We start from the raw sequence: 13347 nt of genomic DNA, 5'->3' as shown, positions 1-13347 counted from the left end.
CATACTGTCATCCCACCAGCGATTTGCTTTTTTTTTTTAATTGTTTAATCTAAATAGAAATTCTAGAATCTCTGTTGTAGAGGAATCTGGGAGCTCACGGTCTCGCTGCTTTGATGTAAACAGATGATCCCGATACAGGGAACAAGACTCCACATTTCAACGTTATTCGATGAGAATGTCTTCTTCATGTCAATAGAAAGGGACAGCCTTTAGGTCATGACTTAAGACAATCGTTCACAGTAAAAGATTGACCTATCAAATAAAATATTTATATATATTTATTTTATTTTTTTTTAAATTATAATTGCACATTTTTCTCAATAAATGTTACCAACGGGGGGAGTTTCAGGTACAGGGTCAAGAATAGAATCACACATGGTTAGGAAACCATTGGTCTTCTTGGCTTGCATTGCTCAGAGTAAAGTTCCTAACATTAAAAATCTTGTAGATGTCAATTGTTCATGACTTGGCCGAGCTAAAAGGACTAGCAGGATGAGGGTTGTCGATGCCAGTTGCCAGTATGGGCAACCAATAACTCACTATGTGTCCATTACGGCATTCACATACATGGACAGGAAAGCTTAGCTACGACTTTGGTCATTGTCCGATTTCCCTAAATTGCTACTGGTGTGAATACTATAATTGCCCTTTTTATCAGGGTTGTTGAAACACAAGCATTACACCTCATGGCCAACAATCCTTATTCCCTTTTATAAGAATAGTGATTGCCAACCACAAATCACTCACCCATAATTTAGTGGGTTGCACAGTAGACCCTCGGGGCAGATACATTCTCCTTCATACTGAGATCACTGGCCACCTCTTCACCATTATTAGCGTCTACGTGCTCTTTTTACCAGTGTTTTCAAAATGTGGTTCCTTTGTACCCATGATAATGGCAAAGGGTGTCACTTCCAGGACTTGACCCAATCCAATAATGACATTACAAGGATCACAAGGATAAAAAATGCTCATTAGATACTAAGACTCGTGGACATGGGTGTATTATACTAATAACATCTGGGCTGTGTGAAGTAGTTTTATTGCTCACACTATATCGTATGGGGCACCAATATTCATACAGAAATAGTATGGTGCCAGTAGTCCGTCAGCTGTCCTGCGGTCTTCTTTGCTATTATTATATCATATGGGGCACACGCATGTCCAAATGCTGTACCATATGGATCCCCGGGGACTACATACAGGATCCATGTACTTGACCTTGTTATAGATGCTGGTAGTCCTCCATACGATGCCGGTAGTGCTCCATACGATGCCGGTAGTCCTCCATACGATGCCGGTAGTGCTCCATACGATGCCGGTAGTCCTCCATACGATACCGGTAGTCCTCCATACATCACTGAAGATGTGGCTGATAAACTGTCTGAATCAGGAACTCTGTTATATCAACTGAACATTCACTAAAATGGTATGTAAAAAGAGAATACACAAAATTAACTTTGTAATATATTGTATTTGCATAAAAACATTCTCTATTTATTACACCTCTGTCCCTTCCAACCTAAATTGCTTATTTTACTGCTCAAATCTGTCTGTCAAAGTAGTTGATGGAGAGGGAAGAGAAACCTTGTTAGAGGAAAATGATCACCATTAGGTACAGAGACTCCCATGCCTTCTCACCACAGAGTATTGTTCACATCAATCCTATTAGTAAGGCTCTAAAGGCCTAAAATGTTGTTAGATGTGTGTCTCGCACATGGCTGTTGTCCCACCCCCTCTCCATAGACTTTTGGAAACCTGCGTTGGATTTTTTAAAACATGTAAATGGATCAGTATATAGCGTTGCACCAAGAAGAATATTGAAGGGAGCTTGTTTGCCTCTTCTCTTAAATAAATTCCCCCAAAAATCAGTAACTGCATGTAGGTCATGTCGTTGCATGATGAGGGAGCTATCAGTGACAGCCAGACACCCCACAGTGCAGAGTGGGATGGTTTATTACATCCCCGCTTTCCTGACCCCTGTATTCACAGAGGGGGGTTTACCAGAACTTGTACATCAGTTTTCTGGCAAACAAGCCTGAAATAGTCACAGTTCCTGGTGCATGGCTAGGAATTGCAACTTTTTCCACCCTCCACACCAACTGGCGCAAGTTATAGTCTACAATTTTATAGCAGGCAGGACTTGGTGTAGAATTGCTCAGCAGTGGAACCACCTGTGGGGTATCTCAGGGAGCTCCAAAAATATCCAGCGCATGTATGGGACACGGCTTACAGCCCACGCTGGCACAGCAAGCGACAGCATATTGTAAATCCTTTCCGGAGTGTTCAATGGTGGTGCTGGGGGCACAATGTACAGTACTCTTCAGTAGTTTCTCTGATTTCCAACCTTGTGATCATGTGATCACCAGGTGCCAGGTGACTGCTGGGTCCTAGATGCCCCAGATAAGCAATGTGTATAGCAGCAAATTGTGCAAATATGTAGGTCCCAGTTATGGGGGAAATCAGCAATAAATTAGAATTTTTAAAAGTGTTTGTAGCTGTATGTGGTCAGAGCGTACAATGTGTTCAGTAAAAATAAATCAAATGTAAAAATCATAATTTTAATGATAAAAGACTGATTTGGCAAGCTGTGTGCAGCGCTGTGTAATCTGTGTGCGCTATATAAAAGTAATAAAATACGATCATTCATTTCTGATATAAAAATGTAAGCACACACAGTTCCTTTTAAAAATATAAAATAAAATAAAAATTTTATATAATTAAAATCATTAAAAAAAAACTATATAGAGAACAAAATAAAAATCATAGTCACAAAAAATACATTTGTATCCGGTTGGGTCTAGAACAGGCTACAGTCTAAATTTTACTCTAGACTCTAAAACATATATTAACCCCTTGCCCCAATGGACTTTTTCCATTACAGGCGGTCCCCTACTTACTTTTAAGGACACCCTTGTAAGGTGTCTGTAATGAAGCTTTATTGATAATCCTTGGTCCCATTACAGCAAAAAATGTTTAAACTCCGATTGTCACTGGGGCCCAAATTTTTTTTGTCTGGATCTACAATTATAAAATATACAGTTTTGACTTACATACAAATTCAACTTAAGAACAAACCTCTGGACCTTATCTTGTACGTAACCCGGGGACTTCCTGTATATGTTTCAGTTTTTGGCTCCTAACCTTGAAAAATTTGTAACTATTACATTTTTCAGTGTACAGAGATGTAGTTGGGCTTATTTTATGCATACATTTTTTTACTTCCTAGTGTTGGCATTTTATATTCCATGCCATGCACTGGGAATCACTGGGAAAAAATTCCAAATTCTGTGCAATTGATAAATAAACATGTTTGCTGCATTTTTTTGTGGGCTCTGTTTATACACCTTTCACAAGCTTACATAGGTTTTATAAGGTTCTATGAGATTAAATTAAAACCTTTGGTACAAAAAAAAGTATTTGTTTTACACTATTGATAATTATTCTTTATTTATATAGCGCACACAGATTCCGCAGCACTGCACAGAGCTGTCAAATCAGTCCCTGTCCCCAATGCAGCTCACAATCTAAACAACCTACCAGTATGTTTTGGAGTGTGGGAGGAAACTGGAGGACCTGGAGAAAATCCACGCAAACACGGAGAGAACATACAAACTCTTTGCAGATGTTTACCTGCGTGGGATTCGAACCCAGGACCCCAGTGCTGCAAGGCAGAAGTGCTACTCACTCAGCCTCCGTGCCACCCACTATTATATCAACAATCACTTTATTATACTTTGGTGTATCGATCTGTTTGTGGTATTGATCACTGTTTAGTACATTTTTTATATGTTGCAAAATGGTGAAAAAGTGTGGATTTAGACATTTGGCTGCTATTTTCCTTTCTGAGGTTTACAGACGGAAATATTTGTTTTTATATTTTGATAGAGTGGGCATTTTGGGACACAGTGATACTTAACACTTTTATGTTTGTTTATTTTTATGTTAGTTCTAGGGAAAGGACTTTGATGTTTTGGGTTTTTTTTTTACCCCCTAGGGTACTTGAGCCCTAGGGAGTCTGATCACTTACACAATATACTGCAATACTACGGTGACCTGCTGATTTTAGGCTCCTTTATAGATCCTGCTGTGGCAGACATGGATACCTTGGGTAGGGTCCTGGCTGTCAAAGGAAACCGGCCTGCGACCTCTGCTGACATCACTGGGGACACCTTCCGGAGTCAATATGGTGGCATCGTCACTTAAATGCTGCATAATGCAGCTAACACCCGCTGTTTATGGAGCGGGCTTAGCCCATGAAGCCGCTCCATACATCCTCAACTGACATGTGATGCACAGGTACGTCACATGTCGATAAGTTGTTAATGGACAAGAAATACACTAAAAATAACATAATAGGCTCCCCGGATTTCAGAAATGTACAGTCACACGATAGCAATAATGATATATAATAAATCATAATGCAATAAATAAATAATAATGTAATAATAATAAAATAAATATATTTTTTACCACTTGTACTGTGAGAAATCAATATTTTTCTTACTATTATAAGTAGCGTCAATAAAGAGTCCAGAGAGGTAACGGTAGTGATCACTGGTTAGGGTGACACAATGGGAGCAGCTTGGGACCTAAAACAGGGGCCCCAGGGTTGTCTCTTATAAATGGCAAGTAACGTCAAAAAGTGTCTACATAGATTTCTATGTATATGGCCGAATTTATCGCATTTTCTGTTAAGTTCAACTTAAAAATGTCTAAAAATGAGCTAAAAAGTGAAATAACAAAACAAAACAAACAAAAAAAAAATGCAAAAATGTTCTTCTATAAAACCTTATCCATCTAAACAAATAACAAAATATTGATGCCGTGGCTTAAAAACAACCATTAGTTATTTTTTTTTTGCATTTTACAATTTTACAAAAATGTAATATTAAGTAACACCAAAATGTACAAATTGGTCCAAAAAACCCCCCAAAGAAAACAAGACCTCTACACAAAAATAAAAAGGTTACAAAATCTCTCTCTCCCCCTGGGTGATAAATACACAAATATAAATCAAAGTATGTGAAGTGTTGACCACTTCCAGAAAATATGAAAATCTAAAATATATAAATATAAAATATATATATTAAAAAAATAATAAGAAATATAAAAATATAAAAACATATAAATATAAAATATATACCGGTATATACATAAAAATTTATTAGAATTAATTAAAATTCTAAAAATATATAAATATTAATATTTAAAAAAAAATGGTTAAAAATCTACAAATATAAAAACATATAAATATAAATATTTTTAAAAAATGATTAAAAATCTACAAACATAAAAATAAATAAGTATAAACATTGAAAAAGAATTAATTAGAAATCTACAAACATGAAAATATATAAATATAAATATTGAAAAAAATTAATTAATAATCTACAAAAATAAAAATATACAAACATTGAAAAAAAATTAATTAATAATCTACAAATATAAAAATATATAAATATTGAAAACAATTAATTAGAAATCTAAAAATATACAAATATATAAATCTAAATATTGAAATAAATTATTTAGAAATCTAAAAATCAAGGGTTAGTTTTTCTGTAATGTTATTTTACTTCTATATAAACAACGTCTTAGTCGGAGCCGAATAGTTTCACTCTCAGTTCTAGGGTTGGAAGCTTTTCGAGCTTTGATAAACAGCCTCCTATATATTTTATATATATATCTTCTATTTTAGCATTTGTTTATTTTTGTGTATCGGAAAAGGGGCCGAATGTTGTTTATTCTTTTCCCGTTTATTTAATTTGCGCCAAGCTAACGTTTGGCCAGGGGTCGTCCGTGCCAAGTAATAAGGATAGAACACACAAGAAAGACACTGAATAGTATCCTGTGATCCATCATCGTGTCCTGCGATGGGTACACGCCGCCGTCCACGACACAAAGAACCAAGTGAACCAGAAAGATCCCCAAACACCTAATAGAATTCTACAAGGCGCAAGATTAAGATCCAACTCTGGCGTTTCCTGAAATCAGATCTAAAATTGCGAGGAGACGAATAAATAACGCTTGAATCGCGGAATTTATTAAAACGTTATTGATTTGAAAACTTTCCCAAATTTTTGAGGCCTACATCAAACGTGCGGGGGGAATTATTTTGAGTGTAAGGGGGACTAGGAATCTATAATGTTCTAGCGGTTGCTAGGGAACAGAGAGGGGGAATGTTACCGAAAATAAAGTTGTCTCCATATTGTGGTCATTCCGGAATCCCGAAAACATAACAATCCCTAGAAAAACATAACATACAATTCATACCACGAAGTGAAGTGTGATAATTAACTCCTTAATGGTCGAGCCTCTAATCGAGAATAAAAATTCCAAAATTCATCATCTCTCTTTTAATTTTTTTCTTTTTTGGGACTTGTTTTTAATCACACTATTTTTGGGGGTTAGAAATATTATTTAACTTCTAGAATTTTTTCTTGGTGGGAGGGGTGGGGGGGTATTTTGACATTGTTATCCATTATAAATGTTGTGTTGTTCACCCTACGGGGTAGATATCTCATTGTGCAGCAAATATATAACCTATAAATCAAAAACCTACCATAAGAGTACAGAGTACAGTTACATACAAGATAGGTTCTTAAGTTGAATTTGTATGTAAGTCGAAACTGTATATTTTATCATTGTAGTTCCAGACAAAACATTTTTTTATCCCGTTGACAATTAAATTTACAAAATTATTTGCTGTGATTGACCAAGGATTATCTATAAATCTTCATTACAGACACCTTACAGATGATCATTGCAGTCTGGGACTATAGTAACATCCAGAGAGGTCACCAGAGGTCACAGTGGGAAGACGGGTCCGACTTTAACTAGGGGTCGTCTTTAAGTTGGGTGTCGTTAAGAAGGGGACCGCCTGTACATTGAAATAACTACTGAGTGCTTAGTTATCACACAAAGTCACAATTTTTATTGAATAGAAGACACCAGACAGCATAAAAAATACCCCATTAAAAATACAACAAAAAATAACCTGGACAGTGTGATATCATCTGGGACAATTCTTGGGCATAATCAAATCATGATAGTAATGTACACAATACAACAATACAATGGTGGTGATGAGTCCTAGAGTCTTAGCTCTGCTATACCCACAGGTATAATAAAGTGCAAGGTGCAAATTATACAGGATATATACGGCCTGGGCTGATTTATCGTATAAATAACTTTTTGACACAATCAAGTAAAGAAACCACACAGTAACATTACTACATCAAATCACCAGTCATATCAAGCAGCCTATCAACTAAAATTGCAAAAAATTGTCCAAAAAAAAATTTGGATAATTGAGATTGATATTCCACAGGAAATATGAGATTATTATTACATAGTACAACTGGTTTGAGATTGTCCGTCAGATGCATCATCTGTATGCGTTTCTTTTCACACTTTTTTGCAACTGTTTTAGGCACAAATCGATAGTAAATCAAACATCTGGAAACAGGTGCAAAACTCCAAACGCTCCTAAAAAAAATCTGCATTAAACTAACCTAAATCTGCCCATAATTAGGTCAAGTACATTACATAAACATTTTAGTTTTATACATTTTTTGTAAGTACTAAACTAACCAGTTTTGTTTCCATTTTTTTCCGTTTCTGTTTATTTTTCACATCCGCTAAGCAGTTTTTTTTGTTAACGTTGGTTTTACTTCCATTGCGTGTTTTTTTAACGTCTGCAAAAAAAAATAAAAAAATTAAATATTAATGCTGGTTCTCAACTAGGATAGCACAGTGGCTCAGTGGTTAGCACTACAGCATTGCAGCGCTGGGGACCTGGGTTCAAGTCCCATCCAGGACAACATCTGCAAAGAGTTTGTAAGTTCTCTCTGTGTTTGCGTGGGTTTCCTCTGGGTCCTCCAAAACATACTGGTAGGTTGATTAGATTTTGAGCCCCATTGGGGACAGGGACTGATTTGGCAAAATCTGTGATCACTGAAAAGAAACAGGGTATGGGGGGTGGAGCAATAAAAGGTGTCATTACCTTAACCACTCCCAAACCAAAAAAGTAGAAAGTAAAAAGATAAAATTAGATCTTTTTGCTGCCTCAGAACTTAGACAAAACAGTACTCTACGACTAGAAAGCCAAAACACAAATATGGAATGGGGCAATACATGTATTGTAGAAAAGTAATTGCAAAAGTGTTACTGCCTCATAAGGATGTCCAGTTTAGGCCCCTGGTTTGTCCCATGTTTAATTGTCACCCCAATTCGCAGGATAAGAAATAGCATTCCTATCACGGGGCTGACCATTGGGATCATGAGAACAGAGGTCCCAATCTCCATGTCAGGTCAAGCATGTGCCACTCCCCTCCATTCATTGTCTATGGGACAGCACACGGCCAACTCTACCACTCATATTGGGAGACGGAGTGGGATGCACGTCCCACCTGCTACTCCATCAGGGAGCAGGACCCCATTCTTGTCATCAGTGTAGGTCATTGTGGGTTAAACATGGAACAACCCCTTAAACTAAAGGTATTCTATCATGTAGTTACATAATGGTGCACTAAGGAGTTAAAAACCCTCCAAAACTCCTAACTACAAGTTACCGTATATACTCGAGTATAAGCCGACCCGAGTATAAGCCGAGGCCCATAATTTTACCACAAAATACTGGGAAAACCTATTGACTCAAGTATAAGCCGAGGGTGGGAAATGCATTGGTCACAGCCTCCCCAGTATATAGCCTGCCAGCCCTTGACCCAGTGTATATAGCCTGCCAGCCCCTCCCCCAGTGTATATAGCCTGCCAGTCCCTGCCCCAGTGTATATAGCCTGCCAGACCCTGCCCCAGTGTATATAGCCTGCCAGCCCCTGCCCCAGTGTATATAGCCTGCTGCCGGACAGATCGCACAAAAGATATAGATATATTTATTTTTTTGACTCGAGTATAAGCCGAGTTTGGGTTTTTCAGCAAATTTTTTGTGCTGAAAAACTAGGCTTATACTCGAGTATATAAGGTAATCCAAATGGATGCCAACAAAAACTACAACTTGTCCCGCAGAGAGAGAGCTATGCTAACGGAAAATAAAGTTATGACTTTCGGAATTCAGAACAGCAAAAACAAAATAAAAAACAAACAAAAAACTGCTCTCCGTAACGCCCTTAAGGGTTTATCGAGAAGAGCGGGGGAAGAGTCTATTAGAAAAAAGGCAGCTGCCACATTCTTGTCACCATCTCATCAGAAACCAGGTAGGAAAAGGTGCGATGTCTGGTGGAGCATAGACAATACACACCTATAGGAAAGCCGCTACCAAAAACATTCATAGGGTTCATAACCCCTTAACGGACTCATAGGGGGGATATATTAAACTGGCATTTATATTAGACTTCCCGTTCGTCTGCCAGAATTAAATCAACAAGTTACAGTGGAAAACGAGAGACGATAGTAAACACAATGGGGCAGATTTACTTACCCGGTCCATTCGAGATCCAGCGGCACGTTCTCTGCGGAGGATTCGGGTCCGGCCGGGATTCACTAAGGCAGTTCCTCCGAAATGCACTGAAGTTCCCCGAAATGCACTCAAGTTCACCGGCCTATACCTAGTGAAGGTAAGTACAAGTCTCGCGACACTTTTTTTTTTTTTTAAATGCGTCGGTTTTTCCGAATTCGTCGGGTTTTCGTTTGGCCACGCCCCCGATTTCCGTCGCGTGCATGCCAGTGCCGATGCGCCACAATCCGATCGCGTGCGCTAAAATCGGAGCAAATCGGAAATATTCGGGTAACATGACGTGAAAATGCGAATCGGGCCCTTAGTAAATGACCCCCAATGTTCTGGGGTTTTCAAATCGGCATGTGGGCGGAAAATCGACAAAACTGACAAGTCATGTTACATTTTTCCCCCACAGTATTTTAAAGGGCATCATTTACACATTACTATTTTAGATTTACTCGAGTATAAGCCGAGTGGTTTTGTGGCTTTTTTAGCACAAAAATGGCTGAAAAACTCAGCTATACACGGCATTTTTTATTCAGTTTTTAAATGTTGTATATACTTGTGTATAAGCTGAGTTTTTCAGCACAAAAATGTGCTTAAAAACCTCATCTAGGCTTAAACACAAGTCAATAAATAAAAATAAACTTACATACTCACCTTCTGGCGCCCCCGATGCTCGGCGCGGTTTCCCGATGTAGGTGCAACTCCTCTTCTGTCTTCTCCGCGAAGCTCTAGTCCTCTTCTTTCTTCTGTCTGCTGCTATGTGCTCTGCTGGCTGTTACAGCAGACAGAATACAGAAGAGGAGTCGCGTGGAGCGGAGCATTGCGGAGAAGACAGAAGAAGAGGCAGGCCAAGCATCAGGGACCACAAGAAGGTGAATATGTAAGTTTATTTTTTTTAAGTGCTGGGTAAACTGGGGGCTGGCTGGCTACTAAAGGGAGCTGGCTGTATACTAAAGGGGTCTGGCTACTAAAGGGGGCAGGCTGGCTAATAAAGGGTGCTGGCTGTATACTTCCGGGGGATAGCTGTATACTAAAGGGGGTTGGCTGGCTGTATACTACAGAAGGCTGGCTGTATACTACAGGGGGCTGGCTGGCTATATGCTACTGGGGGATGGCTGTATACTAAAGGGGGCTGACTATATACTAAAGGGGGATGGCTGTATACTACTGGGAGATGGATGTATACTAAAGAGGGCTGGCTGTACACTAAAGGGGTCTGGCTGGCTATATTATAAAGGGGTCTGGATAAATACCAAAGGGGGATGGCTGGCTATACACTACTGGGGGCAGGCAGGCTAAATACTACTGGGGGCTGGCTAGCTATATAGTACTGGGGGATGGCTGGCTATACACTACTGGGGGCAGGCAGGCTAAATACTACTGGGGGCTGGCTAGCTATATACTACTGGGGGATGGCTGGCTATACACTACTGGGGGCAGGCAGGCTAAATACTACTGGGGGCTGGCTAGCTATATAGTACTGGGGGATGGCTGGCTATATACTACTGGGGGCTGGCTATACACTACAGGAGAGTGGCTGGCTATAAACTACAGGGGGATGGCTGGCTTTATACTACAGGGGGCTGGCTTGCTATATACAGGAGCTGGCTATATACTGGGAGGCTGTGACCAATGCATTTCCCACCCTTGGTTTATACTCGAGTGAATAGGTTTTCCCAGTTTTTGGTGGTAAACTTAGGGACCTTGGCCTATACTTGGGATGGCTTATACTCAAGTATATACGGTAAATTCAAAATGAACATTGGAAATTATTTTCCTATAGTGTGATGGTCACTGATAAAAAATATGTAACATCTCCACTTTTTTATTTTTTTTTCCTACTAGTTTTCACCTGTAACTGTAGCTGAAATCGACCCCCTGTGGGGGGAAATGTCTGATCAAACCCAGCAAGGCTCCTGCATTCACTGCACAGGACTACTTCACCACTATGCATTGAAGAAATGAGAAGAGCAGTTTATTACCACTTCTGTCTTCACCATAGGGTCTGTGACAGCTGGAGACCCGGTCCTGCTCCCGCAATTATCCCGAGAGACATCACTGCAAACTCAAAACCCGACGCCTGCTGATGTCAGTGGGTGGTCCGGATCGCGCTAAAAAAAGAAAGTAGAATTAAGAGTTAATGGGGATGTCCATGATTTGCCCCTGGACTAGATTAGACCCTGCACTAGATGCAACACATTGGGGCAGATTTACTTACCCGGTCCATTCGCGATCCAGCGGCACGTTCTCTGTGGTGGATTCGGGTCCGGACGGGATTTGCTAAGGTAGTTCCTCCGACGTCCACCAGGTGGCGCTGCTGCGCTGAAGTCCGCTGAAATGCACTCAAGTACACCGGCCTATACTTGGTGAAGGTAAGTGCAAGCTCCGTAACACTTTTTGTTTTTTAAATGCGGCAGTTCTTCCGAATCTGTCGGGTTTTCGTTCGGCCACTCCCCCCGATTTCCGTCGCGTGCATGCCAGCGGCGATGCGCCAAAATCCCGGGGCAATTCAGGGGAAATCGGCGTAAAAAGGAAATATTCGGGTAACACGTCGGGAAAACGCAAATCGGCCCCTTAGTAAATGACCCCCATTGGTGTAGATTTATTAACCTTAATGCAACTTTTCACCTCCTATCTTTTACTTAGTTTCCACCAGAGAAAAGTCCCAATATTTGGGGAAATTTGCATAATTGTTGGCACACACCGCAAAGCCACACCCATATTTTAGATCATGTTCATTGTTGTTCGATTGTGGATGTAAAAATGTCCAGAACTCTTCATTTCCTACAGTATTTGCTCATAAACAGCATATGTGCCTCTGGATCAGTTTTGTCCCTTTAAGACAAGAGAAGTCCAATACTGAGTAGGATTCATGACTTGTCATTCCTGAACTCCACAAGTTCTTGTCTAGAACCCTTCCCTTACTTCTACCTCCTTCCCGGCGCAGGCTACGAGAAGATTCCCCCAAAGACGTCAGGAAATTATAATAACGTGTGTTTACATCTTCCAGGTGGGTTTTTTCTTGGCTCAATCTAATTTAGTGTAAATAAGAGTCTTCTGCATTATTTCTCCTCATACAAGTTTATTATTCCTGACACCGGCCGACCTCCCTATTGACTCCGAGCTGAAATAAAACCTCGGGATTTGGGTAAATCATCCAATCACTTCTGTCAATGTTACTTCCTTTGTTTGGCACCGTGAAAATTCCCAGGCCCACCGGGGAGTGACATTTCTTTGAACGATACCTGCAGTAATCACACGGTTGCCAAGTTTGAAGAAGGTTCATCGAGATCACTTATGGTTAGGACCGTTGTGCCAAGAAGGCAGACGGTAAGGACTCAACTCGAGCTCGATGGTAACTATCCTGACAGTTTGGTTGAGATGACAAAAAGTGTGAGTTCTTGTCTGTAGTTTTTGGAAATGGACTTCTCTAGAGTAAACTCGATCTATATTAAGTATATTACATAGCCATCATTAACAATAATCTGATCATTTTTTGGGGAAAAAAATGAGTGTTTATTCCTTTAAGTGTTCAGGGTTTGAATTGCTTCTGCATTCTTCGGAGAACATTTATCGTATGCCAGCACATCGTTTGTCGGTGTACAATGAAAGCCCCGCCCCTCAGGAGGTTTCGGCACACAGTTCTATTGCACTATTACCAGCGACTGTTCAGACCTGAACATTCACAGGCTGTATCAAATACCCATACGCAGGGTAAAAACGACCCGAATTGACCCACTTGGCTGGCCATGCCCCCTTGGCTGGCCCATGCACGCTCAAGTGGGCGTGGAGGTAACCTAACAGGAAATAGATCTCTTTTCCGGCCTGTTCACAAGGAATCAAGATTTTTTCAGGGCTGACGTACAAGCCCTGATAAATCT

The 13347-nt window shown here is 39.9% G+C and overlaps 1 long non-coding RNA gene across 2 annotated transcripts in view; it reads right to left on the bottom strand.

The window, feature by feature from the left end:
* Positions 1–340: 340 nt before the first annotated feature.
* Positions 341–13347, bottom strand: part of LOC140116798 (uncharacterized) — a 31639-nt gene continuing 18632 nt past the window's right edge. For both annotated transcript variants that reach the window (XR_011852968.1, XR_011852967.1), the window contains exons 2-4: positions 11449–11577; positions 7597–7700; positions 341–1421 (exon numbers count right to left, since the gene is read on the bottom strand). This is a non-coding gene — a long non-coding RNA (uncharacterized lncRNA). The remainder of the gene's footprint in view (positions 1422–7596; positions 7701–11448; positions 11578–13347) is intronic.

The sequence above is a fragment of the Engystomops pustulosus genome, chromosome 2 (assembly GCF_040894005.1).
Source record: "Engystomops pustulosus chromosome 2, aEngPut4.maternal, whole genome shotgun sequence".
Taxonomy (NCBI): Eukaryota; Metazoa; Chordata; class Amphibia; order Anura; family Leptodactylidae; genus Engystomops; species Engystomops pustulosus.
Note: the sequence above shows the minus strand (reverse complement) of the source record. Positions and strands in the feature narration are given on the sequence as shown.